Raw genomic sequence first — 16,071 nt, 5'->3', positions numbered from 1 at the left:
ATAAGGAAGCATTAGCATTCAATGGCTAACTTGCATGTTTGTAGATCTTGAAGAGTCCTTAGTAGAAATGAAATATTATTTTCCAAAGTGGTATAGAATCGTCACCTCCCTGTGGTTGGCAGCCACCGCATTCTTGGGTTGGGGCAGATTTTCAGGTCTGGATGGGCATCTGGAAATGGCGAATATAACCCATCATCTCCTACCGTGACCATCAAGCTGGCTCACAGCCCGTCGCCCGCCTGGCTTCTCAGAATGCCTTCAGCAAGCCCTGGTACCCCCTGTCTCCCCTCTCCATCTGGGAACCACTGTTCCACACTGAGGAGATGAAAAGCTTTCGGGATAGGACAAACATGTAACAGGTGCATACGGCCCACATGCGGCACCGTCGGGATAGGACAAACATGTAACAGGTGCATACGGCCCACATGCGGCACCGTCGGGATAGGACAAACATGTAACAGGTGCATACGGCCCACATGCGGCACCGTCCACCCACGCCTTTCGCTCATCCGCTCCCTTCGCAGGTCCGTGCCCCGGGCTCTTCTCTCTACCGCCCTGACTCAGGACTTCATTAAGCTCATTGAGTTAGGACAGTCACCAGGTTCAAAAGCCTTTCCTATCTCATCCCAATCCCTGACTCTCCCTCCGGGAGCCAACCCTCTCACAGTTCTTTCCACGGTCTCTACTGTCTACGGACCTCGGCTGAAAATTCGCAAAGAGCAGAAGTCAAACCAGTGACTCGCCGCAGTAGCAGTTAGTAAAAGTTAGTTGTGCGCGACCGAACAGGCAGTTTGCAAACCAGGGTCCCTCAGATCAGAGCGTGGAGCAAGGCCTAGAGGGAGACGGCCACAAAGCAGCCCATACGGGGAGAAGTCGGGGCTTCCCAGGCATGGTCAGGATGCTAGAATGTTCTCCAGTTCTATGGGAGACGGCCACGAAGCAGCCCATACGGGGAGAAGTCGTGACTTCCCAGGGATGGTCAGGATGCTAGAATGTTCTCCAGTTCTATGGGAGACGGCCACGAAGCAGCCCATACGGGGAGAAGTCGTGACTTCCCAGGGATGGTCAGGATGCTAGAATGTTCTCCAGTTCTATGGGAGACAGCCATGAAGCAGCCCATACGGGGAGAAGTCGGGGCTTCCCAGGCATGGTCGTGATGCTAGAATGTTCTCAAGTTCTATGGAGCTGGTCAGTGGTTACCCCATCTCAGCCCTGGGAAGCGGTTCAAGTTGCGCTTGTGATTTCTAGAGGCACAAGCAAGGGATGACCCGGGTCCAGTCAGTCTTGCAAAATAAGCTAAATGAAGCTTTGTTTGTGTGACTGCACCGGTTGTGTCTGCTCAGGGCTCCTGAGGGCTGTGTCTGCTTCAAGGCTGGTCCCCGTTAGCATCTGAGTTTAACAACCTCCATATTCCTGTGTATTTTGGATACTGCTCTTTCTTGACTTTGGGGTTTTAGTTATCATCTAACGACCGGCTACTTTGGAAAGTGAGCATTAACTTGTGGCCACCTGACCAGATGATTCTGACTACGTCAGTGCTCCGTCCCGTGATGGTGAGTATGCGGTGTGCCCAGCTGAGCTCCCCGGCCCGCGCTCGCTGCCTTTCCGGAGACTGCCGTACCTTGCCATGTCTTCTCGCTTTTGGAGTGAGCAGCACAGAGGGGAAGTGACGGTGTGGGTGAAGGGCGTCTCCGAGGAGGTGGAGGGGCATATCCTTGGGGGTGGGCGTCAGGTCGCATTCACGTGCTTTTCCTGAGTGGCCACCATGCTCTCGTGGTGCCGGGAGTCAGGGTTGGAGCCAGAGGAAGGAAGCAGCCAAACCCCGAGCACGGTGCATGTCCAGGTTCCTTGGCATTTCGGGTGAAGAGGAAGCCGTGTTTGGGATGGGGGTGGGGAGAGCGCGAGGCTGTCGCTGCAATCAGAGCAGCAGCCCTGGAGAGAAAAATAAATACTTGGGAAGGCTCTTGACCTTTTAAATGCCGAGTTCTAAAAATAGGGATGGAGCGTCGTGATGGCTTTCCCGGGGCGGTTGAGCTAGGCCCTGCTGAGCCTCCCTCCCTGAGGACCTGGCTCCTCTCCCGCTGTCAGCCACTCAGCCCCGTCCCTGTCCCTGGGGCCGGGAGCCGCCCCCACCTGCCCCGAGGTGGCTCGCCTGGGACCAGAGTCACCGAGGTTCCAGCCCTCGCTGCCGGCTTCGTCACCACGCCACACCTCCCTCCGTGCGTTTAGCAGGAAGCGGATTCTCTGGGCTGGAAACGGGGCCGCCTTGCCCCGTTGGGCTTTATCTCCACATTTCCTTCGAACTCCTTTCAAGTGTGTGGTGGGAGCCTCCAGTGTTGGGGTCCGGGCCAGAGGCTCCAGATGCCGTGCTCGCGTGGTCCAGGGCAAAGAGGCAGGGCAGGGGAGGCGGTGTCCTGCCGCCAGCGTCCTCCGTGGACCGTGGACCGTGGACCACTCTGCTCCCTCTGCGAGGGCTGCCCGCCGGCGTCCAGCCGGCCCGACTCCGGGACAAAGCGGCTTTGGGGCGGCCCGGCCCAGAGTCCCCCTGGGACAGGAACCTGTTCACAACCCATCAGCCTCTCCCGGAGCCAGAGACAGACTCTGCTCCAGGCCACAGCCTGGGCGGACTCCCTGGGTGTCCGTCGCTCTCGCCCGGCCTGGAGGCTCCGGACCGCATCTCTGACCGGCCCGCCTTCCTCCCACTCTATTCACGCTCGTCTGGCCACGAATGTCTGTGTGTTCTGCTCAACGGCAACAACTCTATGGCGGTAGGACTCTTACTTGTCCCCGGGAGCCAGAGCAATGCCTGGGACATGGTGAGCATTAAATAAAAATTGACCAGTGAGTTACTCACGGCAGATACTCCAGGTTGTTAGTTCGCTACCCCCTGAGCCTACTAACAACCCCACCCAATTTGGCTCCTGACATTTTTTAATTCCTTGTGCTCACGCCTCTGTCAGACACGCGTGGACCGTCGTCACCATCGTGTCAAGGATGACCGAAGTCCCTCCGCACCGACAGTGAGAGTATCCGCCGTGACGGAAGAGAGAAGCAGTGACCCGGGTGCCGCCGGGTCACTCAGCTGCAGCGATCAGCATCTCTGTAGGAGACTCCAGCTCCAGCTGTACTAAGGAATGCACTTCCTCTGTGTCACCGCTGGGAAGACCCACAGAGATGCTACCCATCCATAGCCCAAGGGACGTCCCCAGCAAGGGAAACAGTTGGGACCGTTGAACTCCTAACTCATTGTCGAGACCCTCGAGCGTTCTCTGATGGGCCCGATGGCCGTTTCTGGAAACACAGGGCTCTTGCCCGTCCACCACCTCGCCCGCCCTGCAGTGGCCCCACCGATTTCAGGGTGTTCTGCTGTTTCTGGAAGCCAGCACCCTTCTTAAGCCCATCGTGTTCCTGGACAGTCCACGTGTGAGATGGTTTTCAAACCTCCGGGGATGGCCAGGCCGTCCGTGCTGGTTCACCGCGCGCCCAGTTCTTAGCCTCGACCCGACTTCCGGTGCGGCAGCTGGAAGCTGGTTCCGACCTGCGGGCGTGAAGAGGCCGCAGGCCCCCTGTTCTCGCCCTGACCATAGCCAGCCGGCGCGGGGCCTGAGATTCCCGTGACTGTCTGCAAAACTCAGGGGTAAGGCATGACTTGGCCTTGGGCCCCGTAAAATGGTGCTGCAAGTACCGGGTAAGCTCGACGGACCCTCCCCGTGGCCGCCGTGACGCCCTCCGCCGCTGCTCGTGTGGCCTCGGATGACAGCCCGCGCTTACCTGTGCCGTGTCTGTGAAAGAGCGCCGTCCCGCTCGCCTTCAGTGCCGTCTCACAAACTCCCCGATGGCCATCTGTGGGTCCTGAACTCTGTGTCTTTCACGGCCACGACCACGGCTAACGCTGTGGGGCCGGCACTTTATTTTTCCCCCTGAGTTAAAAGCAACAGTTTTAAGTAAAAATGTGATCATACTGTGTGAATTCTTTGTTGTTCTGCCTTTCTCCCTCAATATTTCATTGTGAGAACACTCGCTCTGCTTCTAGAGACCTTCAACAGAGAAGTTGTATTTGTTGTAAAGTATTTATTCCGGGATTATACCCTTAGCTATAATTTATTTGCCCAGCTCCCGTTTTCTGACATTTAATGCTGTTGTTAAAATTATACTATTATCAGTAATGCTCCTGTGAATCTCACTGGGTATAAATCTTTGAGTATTTGTCAGGACCTTCTAGGCTCAAGCTGATAATAAACAATCGTGAATCTCCGTGGCTTAACCCAACAAGGGCCATCTCCGGTCACTTCCAAGTCCAGCCGCGGGAGCTCGGCCCCACATAGCCACGCTGTGGTGCAGATATGAATCCAACTCCTCCAAGGTTTTCTTTGGGGGAGCCCAGAGCGTGCGGGGAGCTCGCCTGCCTGTCTGGGCTTGGCCAGGATGTGAAGAGCATCATTTCTGCTCATGGGCCCTGAGCCTGAGCCAGTCCCAGGGCCGAGGTAGCAGCCCAGCCCGCCTGCTGCGAGTGGGCAGTGGCCATGTCCCCCCACAGAGAGAGAAGAAAAACAGCCAGAAGACATAAATCTGCAACACTAGGAATGAAAGAAGGCGGGTCATTACAGATAGAGATGAAAATAAGAGTATACTAGGAAAACAAACTAACAAGACGAAACAAAAGCCTGAGAGGAAAATTATCTCTAAAAGTGCAATTCAGCAAAATTCAAAAGCAAAGAGAATGTGAGTAGACCTGTAACCATCAAGAAACGTGGCCAGCGGTTTAGAAGTCTACTCCACCTCGTACCTTGCCCAAGATGCCAGGACCAGGCGGCCATAGGAGGATTCTGCCCAACGGTCAAGGAACAGGTATGGCACAGGGTGTGGCACAGGGTGTTCCAGAGAATAGGAAGGTGCTGATCTCTGACTCATGTTGTGAGGTGAGTTTATTTTTTTTCTACCGAAGCAGACAAGGACAGCATGGGAAGGAGACCCGTTGTCCTCATAGGTGCGGGCGTGAAAATCCTGATGGAGATTAGCCGATGGAGTTCAGCAATATGTAAAAACAAATTGATCCTGACGAATCTGGCCTTTTTAAGAAACGTTAGATTACATTTGAAAAACTATTTGCATAATTCACCACAATAACAGTTTAAAATTCTACATACATTCACAGCACACAATCAGAGGAAATTGGAAATCGAAAGTCTCTTAACTTCATAGACAAAAAAACCACTACCAAATACGTGTAGCAAGCAGGCTCCACTGGGGAAACCTCAGCATGAGTGTGCTGAAGTCTGAGACGAGCTGCGACCACCAGTCGTCACTCACCGGAGCTACTTATTATCATAAATGACGAACGCCAGCATTCCCAGGAGTCAAGAAAAGCCGACATTTCCTAGAGATGAGAAGACGGTGTGCATAGAGAAATCCAAGGGAATCTACAGATAAAAAATTAAAAAATCAGGGAGAGCGTTTAGCTGTTTTTCTGGACACAGGATGGGTGTGTAAAATCAATGTGTCATTCACAACAACAGACAACCTACAATGCAATTTAAGAAATATGCCATTTATAGCAGCCCCCAAAATATGTAGTAACTATGCAGAAATCTAACAAAAGTTGTTAAAGGTCTTTATGGAGGACACTTCAAGGTGTCACTGAAGTACGTAAAAAAAAATAGACTAATGTAAGATCTCAATGGAAGGGAAAACTCAACAGCATAAAGATGTCCATTTTCCCAAATTAACCCAAGAATTTTTTTAAAGATTTTATTTATTTATTTGACACACAGAGATCACAAGTAGGCAGAGAGGCAGGCAGAGAGAGAGAGGAGGAAGCAGACTCCCCGCTGAGCAGAGAGCCTGATGCGGGCCTCGATCCCAGGACCCTGGGATCATGACCTGAGCCGAAGGCAGAGGCTTTAACACACTGAACCACCAGGTGCCCCAACCAAAGAATTATTGATGTCCAACAAATATTTTGGAGAAATTTATCAAGCTGATCAAAAACTCACCTAGAAGGAGAAGTAGCATAAAATGAGCAAAAGTAATAAAGGTGGGAGAATTTGCTTATTAGATTCTTTTTTATAAAGTTACAATGATAAACAAATAGATCAGAGGAAACAGAGGGAGCTTGGAAGCAGAGCCCTGCTTCTGAGTGAGATTTATATATGAGGGAGGTGGCTGTGTAGATCAGCGACATGATAAAGAGTTCAATCAATGCAGCGGGCACAAGTGTCAGAAGACATAAAATTAAATCTCCATCTCACGCCACAGTCAGACACAACTCCAGGTTGATTAAAGACCTAAATATGAAAAGCGAAGTTATAAAAAATTTTTGATGGTATATACAGGAGATATTTATGATCTTAAAATTGTCATGGATTTCTCAAAAGACAAAAGGCAAAACCATAAAACAGAACCTCAATCCCTTGGGCCACATTAAAGTTAGAAACAAGCATAGAAGACAGTGTGGAGGAGTGGACACCAATTTGCAGTCTAGGAGGTTGTCTGTTTGCAAATATACAGCAGACAAGGATTAGTATGCAGTATATATAAAGAACTCTTACAGTTTCTGAGAATAAGCAAACAATCAATGGAATAATGGACAAAAGATACAGACAGGCAGCCCACATGTGACATATCCTCGAAGACCAACAAACATGAAAATATGCACAATCTCACTAGTAATCAGAAGCTGAAAGTCATAGCCGCAAGCAGATCGGCAGAGTAACAGCTGGCAGGACTCTCTGAAGGGGGCTGTGGGGGCTGGGAGCCCTGACTTTGAGGGCAGGAGTACAAGGAGCTAACTTTGGTGAAGGGCGGCGTGGTGGCATCTACAAGATATGCGTCCCTTATGGTCTGGCAGTTCTGCTGCTGGTGGCTCCTCAGAGAAGCTCATACAGATGCCCAAGGAGTCATGGGTGCACTGCGACTCCTGATAGTAAACACGTCAGTGGTTTTAATGTACGTATCCGGACGAATGGATCAATAAACTTTGGTAAAAACCATATAATGTAGATTGTGCGCTTTTCTATTTAGTAAAATGAATGAATGAACATCGATAAATCTCAAAAACATAATAAGGTTGACTAAAGCAAACGATTTACAGAGCGGTATTTACAACATGGTAACATTTATAAATAATTTTATAAAGCCAGAACATGCTGTGCATTGTTCGTGGATACACAATAAAGAGGACAAATAGAAAAATATGTGTGGGACTTACAAGCTCCACAGTTAGGACAGCAGTTACTCTGGGGGAAAGAGTAGGAGTGATGTGACCGGAGACCTGGTGTCCAGGGGTTTTAGACATGATGTAAAATTTTATTTCTTATGTAATAAAAGACCCACCTGAGATATGATAAAATATTGGGATTTTACAAGGTTAGGAAGGTGATCCATGGATTTTTTTTGTTATTTTCTGTCATTTTCTGTCTGCTTCAAGTATTTCAAAATAATAATTTATAAAAAGAACCACTTTTGAACATTTTCCAAATATAGTGTGAGATAAAATCATCACTAAGGAGAGAAATCTTTGTCACCCCTTATTATCATTTTAAAACAAAATCTAAGACCACAAACACTATCTGTAAAACTTCTTCTCCCTCAACATAAATATTCCCTTTGACTTTTTAAAAACATTTCAGAGTTTACTTGAGCTATGATTAACATACCACCAAATTTACCCTTTGGAAGTAGATGAGTCGGTGGTTTTTAATATAGTCACAGATTTTCACACCATCACCTAACTTTAAAACACTCACCCCAAAAAGACAGGAGAGAGGGCATCTCGGGGCGAGGGCATTGTGATGCCTCGGGTACCATTCTAAGAAGGTCATTCGGGCTAACCCTTTGCCTGTTCCAGGGGTTGTCCCTACAAATCCCCCAGCAGGTGCCCATCAGGACTCGACCTCAATACCTCCCGGGAGAGGTAACCCGTCACCTCTTGTGAAAATCCATTTGGCCGTGGGTCTACTGCACCTGTACAGAGTTCCTTCCTAGCACCGGAGCGCCAACCCCCCTCCTGACCCGCTCCCTCCCTGGCTCCCGTTACTTCCCCTGGAGTTCGTTTCTCTGCGCAATTGTGCACAGCCAGTGTGTCCCCAGGCGGGCGAGGAATGCCCTTGGCGTTCAGGAACTGGCGGGTTATCACTACTTCAGTGTAGAGACGGGAGCCCATGGGTATGGCTGTAGCCAGGATGAGGTATCACGGCACCCACCTAGACTTGCATGGCCCTGGGGCCAGTTTGTCACACCAGGTGCCCCCGTGCTGGAAAGGGTGAGGGGAAGAGGGGCTGGCGGTTAGAGGTAGCTTGGAGAGACTCCGGCACAGCGACTCTGGAAATGCCAGCAAGGCAGCACACGCACTTGCTTCCTCCCGAAGCGGGAACAGAAGGCGGGCGGACTTGTGCCGCGGGGCGGACCCCGGGCACTGCCAGAAACTGTCTCCTAACGGCCCGCCGGGGAGAGGGACGCGCTGGGGCTGTGAGTCCGCGCGTCTGGTTTGTGACACGCTGCTGATGCGCTCTGGCGGCAGGACGACGTGCTCCGCTCAGACCGTTAACAATCGCTGATACAGCACCAGGGATTTGGTGGACGTTTTTAAAGAGACTCGAAACTGAAATCGCAGTCTGGTGGAGGAAAAAGAAATGCAGACCGGTGTAGCGCTTCCTTCCCGGGAGGCGATCCACTTGGACTTGGAAACGAAGGAAACCGACCTGGTTTGTTCCTTCCGAAGCCTCCCTCCGGCCCGCGGGGTGCGGGGGACAGTGAGCGCCGTGTCCGGGCGGGCGGCCGGCGCCGGGCACAAACCCTCTCGTGGCGCTGCGGGGGCAGTGGTGAGGCTCTGGAGGGCTGACAGAGGCGATGAGGACCAAGGTGTCGGGTGCGGGACAGGGCCCGTCCCAAGGAGCCCCCACAGACAGGCGGCCTTCCAGGCTCGCCCCCGGCCGTGCGCAGCAGCTCACCGAGACTCCAGGTTTGCTGCTCACGCGGGGGCGAGTGAGACCTTTTATAATATTGCCCTCCGAGGCGGCGTCTGGGTGCGGTGGAGCAGACAGGCCCTCCGTCCTCCTGACTCGGGGCTGTGCCCGTGCCCGGTGGGCCCCACACCCCTCTCACACCGGAGGCCGCCTCCTTTGTGACCTGAGTCCTTCCAGGTACGGGAGGGACGCATTCCCCCGGGACGGAGACGTTGCCAACCAGGCCACGTGGGCGACTTTCATTCAAAACCAAAGAGCGTGTGGAGCGTGTATTTCTAGTACGTTCCAAGCCACCGTGCTAAGTAGCAGAGGCTATCTGCAGCCTTCGAACCTTTAAAATCTGTGCGCGATTCCCTTCAGGACGCCCGGAGATCAGAAACCCGCCGTAACGGTGCCTGCGGACGGGGCTGCGCTTGGGGCGCGCTGCACGGGCGGCGGCTCCGTCACTCTTTGCTGTCTCCACGCACCTGCTCCTGCCTGTGCGCTGACCCCCGCCCCGGCCGTCACTCGGGTGGGTGGGCCGGGTCCCCACCGGCAGGGACCACGGGTTTGCGCTGGGACCGGGAACGAGGGGTGTTCGGCCCATGACAGTGGGTGCTGCTGGAGGCGGCCCCCGTGGTCCGGGCTGGGCCTGTGCGGGCAGCTCACGGGGAGCAGAGAGGTTCACGAACCAGCGAGGAAGCTGTTCGCCCAGAAAAGCGAGCTGGGAAGCCCGGGTGCCCCACACAGGAGAGGGAATGGCGGGCGTGTCCTCGGGGCAGGCTGGGAAAATCCCGATCCCACAGGCCCTCGGACGCCGCTGAGACTGAGGCCCCGGCCCCACAGACCGCTGTCCTGCGTGACGCGGGCCCCCTGGCCCATGTGGCCGACGCCCGGGGCCACATATTCTTTTCCCCTGGGAAGGCCAGAGAGTGTCTTCTCAGGAGCATGGCCCTGAGAGTCACCCCAGGGCTCCGTGCTGGCAGGGGCAAGGACATCGTGGTCGGGGGAGGGTCTAATTCCCGGCCCCGGCTGCTGCTGTTCGTTTGGTTTCGTCCACAGAACGAGGGAAGGGCCTCGGCGCCGCGGGGGTGTTACAGGGACGAGAGGGGACGCAGCTGGCCCGTCGCTCCCCTCGGGGCTGTTCACAAGTGCATCGGGTGACCCGTGGGGAGCTGTGCTGGGGACAGGAGGTCAGGAGAAGGGGAGGGGGGGAGGCAGGAGGGGACTCACACACACACACACACCCCCTCGCGTGCGTTCCCGTGCTCACAGACATCACACACACGCTCATGCGTATACACACCCACATGCGTTCACACCAGCATGAACACACGTCCACCGGGCTCTGGGTGAGGCCATCCTTGCCGCACACCACCCCTGCCACGACCTGACTGTCCGAGGTGGGTACGGACCCAGGGCCCGAGTCTCCCACGTGACGGACGATACGGTGCCTCCAGCACCCGTTTCCGCGCACTCGGGCCGGCCCAGCAGCAGCTGCCCCCTGCCCCGCGCTGCAGGGCCCTTGGAAGTCTCTGGCTGCCCAGGGCCACACAGCCCATGTCTTCCGAGCGGGAGTGGTACACCACGGCTTCCTGCCCCACGTCACGGTGTGCGGGTCGTTTCTCAGCCGTGGGTTTGTCCTCAGGACCAGAAGAGCCCCGGAACGCGCCGTGGGTACAGCTCACAGGGTCCTGCCTGCCACCCCGTCATTTGCTGGCAGTGACGGAGGCAGGGGTCCCCCTGGGAGTATCCGTGTCCCGGCACCTCCCACCGCAGCCACGAGGAGCCTCGTGCTAAGTTCCCACCAGCGCAGCGGGCAGGGGGCTTGGCGTGAGCCCTGGCGGGTCCCAGCACGATCGCTTGCCCAGACCCCTCGACCCCAGGCCGGCAGGTGTGTGTGTCTATGAAGACGCAGTCACTCAAAGTCAAACGCTTCCTCTTTCTGATCTAACACCGTCCCCGCAGGCTGGGGGGCAGAGCAAGAGGGCGTCTCCGCCGGTCCCCTGTCCCACCGGAAACCAGGCCATGTCGGCAGACACATCTTGCGTCCCGTGTCCCGCAGCCCATTGCGTCGACTGAGCCGGTGCCGGTGTCCCTCATCACACGTCCTCGTCCCGGGCAAGCTCTCTGACCCCACCCCTGCGTCCAGGGCCATTGCTGCCTGCCGCCCGCTGATGGCTCCAGACGCGCCCTGGGGTGTCTCTGACCGCCCCCAGCCCAGGCCTCCCTCTGCTCCGAGCCGACCCCCGCAGGTGCCCCCACCAGCCTCGCGGGCCAGACCCCTAACCCCACTCTCATCTTACCTGCGGCCGGTCCCGTGGCCGGAAATGATCCCTACCTAGCGCAGGCTCAGGCAGGAGGAAGGCTGGTGTGCGCTCGCTCGCTCTCGCTCTCTGACAGGTCAGAGATTTTAACTTTTAAGTCTGGAAGCTGTCTGAGGCTTGAAGGAAACTTGTGAGGTCACGTGGGGGCACGGTCGGCGTCTCTGCCGCCCTCACCGGAGCGGGGGAGGGCAACCATCGCAGCCGAGAACGGACTTTGGTAAAACAGTGCCAACCGACCCCAACTCCAGCCCTGCCCCGGGGGTGCCCTGGCCTCTCCGGGGCCCCCCGGCGGGTACCGCAGTCACCCCTTTGGACTCCTCCAAGCGCTGGCTCCCGAGTGTGTCCTGTCCCTTGGGGGACGCGGTTTACCCTGCTCAGCCCGGCTCGTGGGGCGAGGAGGGCACGGTGCACCGGCCGCTGCTTTTGCTCCCAGTTCCGGTGCGGCTCAGCGCAGCGCTGCGACCGTCTGCAGTGATGGTGCGCTGTGCCGCGTTCATTCGGATCTTTCAGTGTTGCACTACTAACGTTCTTTGTTTGTTAGTATTTTGTTGACACTATTTGTCTGATGCCTGTGGTTCTGCTGTTACATTTTGTTCCTGAGGCGACGGTCTCCCTTGCCTGCCACGGGCCGCCCAGTACCTGTGAACAGGAGTCCGAGGTGGGGGCCTCGGGGTCAGCGGTGCGTGCCCTCCTCGGGCGGCCCGCCTTGTGGCGGGGGTGGTGTGCCGCTGGGGTGGTCTCCCTACAGCCCGGCGTGTGCCGGTGTGTGTGTCGGCCCTGAGTGTGTCAGTGTGTGTGTCGGTGTGAATATGTGCGGGCGCTGTAAGTGTGTGAGTGTGCGACGTGGGAACCTGTGTGTCTGAGCACGCGTGTGAAGTGTGCGTGTGTGTGAGCGCGGGCCTGGGAGCGTGTGTGTGCAGGTGCACGTATGTGTACAACGGTGTGAGTGTGCGTCCGTGTGAGTGTGTGTGTCAGCAACGACCGCCCCACAGGGACGGGCACAGGACCACTGTGTGCCGGGAAAGCCCCTCCTGTCTGGGCCTGCAGGTGCCCCTCCTGTGGGCTCTCCGTGTCCCTGCAGGGCTAGCGAGGAGAAGTGGGGGGACCTCCCCTGTGGGGAGGCCTGGGAAGGAAGGGCCGCCCCTGAGCAGGAGAGCGAGACACCTGCAGGCAGACGCGGCCGGCGAAGTGGAGGCCGCTCTGGCTCTGGCGCCGGCCCGGGCTCCTCCGTCCCCCTGAGCGCGCTGGCTCGCCGGCTCACCGTCAGCCTCCCCCTGCACGAACCCGGGAGAGCAGCCCACGCGCCCTCCCGCAGGCACCTGCTGCTTCCCTAAAGGAGTCACCCAGCCGGACGGACGCGACCCTCCAGGAAAGAGAGCTTCAGCCACGCTCTGGAGACTGCGGACGTGTGTCCGCTGCCCTGGGCGTGTGTGTGACCTCGGGGGCCCTTCTTTCCCTCGGGGCTCTCGTTTGGGCGTGGATCTGAGAACGTTCTCGCAAGGAACGCCCGTCCAGCTTCAGTCGAGCTGTGTCCCTGTCACCCAGCTGGCTCTGCCCCCTGGAGGGGTGTGGCCGGAGCCGTGTGGGGTTGCGTCCCCTCGTGACCGATGACCCCCGGGGCAGCTGCCAGACCGGCATGAAGGGCAGCCTCGCGCGGGAAGGAGCGGACACGGGGTCTTGTGTGCAGCCACGCCTGGGCCCCCCGCTCTGTGCCGTCCCCCTCTGCTGGGAGTCCCCGAGAACTGACGGGGCGGGCTGCAGCCAGCCACCCGTTCGCAAAGTCCATTCTGATGTCCTGCCCTGAGCGGCTGTCCTGCCCCGTCTCCCATCACTCGGCTGCCTTCGCACTTTTGCCCAGTTATTAACCCCCGCCCCAGCCGCCTGGAGCATTTTGTGCCATTTTGTCCGAAAATTGTTTCCTTGTTAGCCTTTTGGTCCTAAGGCCCTCACAGTACTGCCGTGTGCCATGTACGTGCTTCTCCAGCTCTGACAACGGCGCCTCTCCGGCCTTGTCCTATCCTGCCCCGGACCGAGTGCTGGGGACGGACGTGGTTTCTGAGTCCTGCGCGGGGATGGGCTGCGAGTGACCGCAGCCTGGCCGACCACAGGGCCGTGTGCGAGCCTAGGCGTGGTCGCGTGTGCAGAGGAGGCTCCGTGGCGACAGAGCGTCCTGGAGCCCCCAGGACGGGTTCCATTCTTGCGGCGAGAGGGAGCCCCCGGAGGAGAGCGTGTGCGACGTTGAATGACTGCCCCCAAGTGTCCTTCTGCGGAAGAAGACCGCACAGCACGCTGGCAGCGGCTCTGGGCGAGACCTCGGGGCTCCTGCCTCCAGGCAGGTGCTGGGAGACGGGAGCTCGGGGAGCTGTGCCCTTCTGGAGCAGAGCGCCCCGCTACCGCATCTGGGGCACGGCCAGTGGGCACCCCCTCCGTGGGACCAGCTCCGTCACACCGGGGAATCCCCGCTGGGCGCCATCCAGGGTCTGAGCTGCGTCTGGTGGAGGCGCAGGCATACAGGTCAGTGTGCCTCCGGGGACCCATGGCTGCCCTTTTGATGCCCAGGTCCCCTGTCTGTCCACGGTGCGGCTCTGTGGGCGATAAAGAAGCCCCTTCCCTGGGGCCTTGCTCCCCGCGGCGGACCTGCTGTCTGGCCCGCACCCTCCCTCCCCGTCCCCAGCTCTCTGTGTCCTTTGACGCGCTCCTCCACACTGGAGGGTCTTCAGCGCCGGGGAACCCATGTCTGTTCACGTGAGGGAGCGCGAACAAGAAGAGGCCGCCTCGGGGCCGCGCTGTGCGGAGCCGTGGCCCGGATGCCGGTGTGCGCGCTCCCGGGTGGGAAGCCCCCGCTCTTCCCCACCAGACATGAGCGCCCCAGCAGGGGCAAGCCTGACCACCCTGCTTGTTGGAGCAGTCGGGGGAAGTGGGAGCACAGCCACCACGGTGGGGGGGTGGGGAGGGCCGCATCTGTCCGGGGAGTGGGGACGTGGTGACAGGCAACCAGCGCCCCTGGGCAGCCAGTTCCCGAACTTCCCGTCTTGTGGGACACTTGGGCAGGATTTTCTGCACGTTTGTGGCCTGTGGCTTTGTCTGCCCTGCTGGTCACCAACTACTTCCCCACTCGCCTTATTTATTTTTTAAGCAGCTTTATTGAAGTAGTTGAGACACGAGGCGCCCAGTTGGGAAGGTGCAGTCTGATGGGTTTGGCTCGGCACTCCCCCGTAAATCCGTCACCGCCGCCCAGATCGGGACGGATGCGTCAGTCTGGAAGCTTCCTCCTGCCCGCTGCGGGTCCCTCCCCCCCTCCCCGCCCCTCCTCTCCCCCCACCCCCACCCCCATCCCTGGCAATCACCGAGAGAGAGCTGCTTTCTGTGTCTCCGCATCAGCTTACGGTTCCTAAGGTAGATGAGTCATACCTACAGCACATGCACTTTCTCGTCTGGCCCCTTCCCTCAGTGTAATTGTTCCGAAGACGGTTTTCGTTAGGGTCCATAATGCATGGTTTCCTGTTGCCAAACGCCGTTCTGTTCGGAGGCTATATCCGCATCTGTCCACTTAGCTGTTCATGGACGTTTGGGCTGCTTCCACGTTCTAGCTCTTTCCAGTAAAGCTGCTGTGGTCATCAGCGTTGGCCTTCCTATGGACCGATGGCTTCTTTTGTCCAGTGAGACGCTTCAGAACGGAATGGGGGCGTTGTTCGATGTCTGTGTGTATAGGTCATCTGCTTAATTGGTAAGAAACTGCTAAAGTGACGTCCAAAGAGATGGTATCGTTGTACATTTGCAGCAGCAAGGCAAGAAGCGCCCCGTCGCCCCATCCGGGACTGTACTTGACGTGGTCTTCTACATGGCATCCGCCCTGCTGGTGCGCGCGCTGTGGCACCTTGCTGTACTTTTACTTTTCATTTTCTTAACATCTGCTGACGTGGAGGATTTCTTCTTACTTATTTGCCATTCGTATATTTTCTTTAGTGAAGTATCTGTTCAAATCTTTTACATGGTTTTTATTGGTGATTATTTTATTATTAATATTTTTGTGTGTTCTTTATATATTATGCATACTAGTCTACTTTCTTTCTAACATTAAAGAATACGTCAAATATGAAAATAATCACAGATATAAATATAAATAATAATACCAAAATCTTATAAGCCTGTCCCCCATATTTAACACATAATAAAACATTCTATGTTTGCTTATGATTTTATTTTTTAAAATAAAATGTCATAGATACGATACAGTGGGAGCTGGGTACCTGGGTGGCTCAGTTGGTTAAGCAACTGCCTTCAGCTTGGGTCGTGATCCTGGAGTCCAAGGATCGAGTCCCTTATCAGGCTCCCAGCTCCGTGGGCGTCTGCTTCTCCCTCTGACCTTCTCCTCACTCATGCTCTCTCTCACTCTCTCTCAAGTAAATAAGTAAAATCATTAAAAAAAAAAAGAAAGAAAGATACAGTGGGAGCCCTCATCCTATACCTCCCTGATTCTCTCCTCTTCCTCCTAAAAAGTAAACATTAATCTGAACATGATGGTGTCTCGCTTCTCTGCCTTTTGGCTGAGACCAAGTGCAATCTGAACAATGTGTATCCACGCTTTTGTGCTTTTACGGCACACACACACAGACAGTTAACGTGTTGTATTCCCTAAGCGGTTGCCTGTTTCTTGGACTGCAGAGTGATGCAGTCATACTGTGTGTGTCCTGTGTGATGTCTGCGGCTCATGTCGTGTCGTTGAGATCCGTTCATGTTGACACGTGCAACTGCGGATCATTTCATCCTTGTAGAGTTTTATTGTTTGATGACACCAGATT

The sequence above is a fragment of the Mustela erminea genome, chromosome 12 (genome assembly GCF_009829155.1).
Source record: "Mustela erminea isolate mMusErm1 chromosome 12, mMusErm1.Pri, whole genome shotgun sequence".
NCBI classification, from domain to species: domain Eukaryota; kingdom Metazoa; phylum Chordata; class Mammalia; order Carnivora; family Mustelidae; genus Mustela; species Mustela erminea.
The sequence above is the reverse complement of the archived record's forward strand: the minus strand, read 5'-3'. Positions refer to the sequence as shown.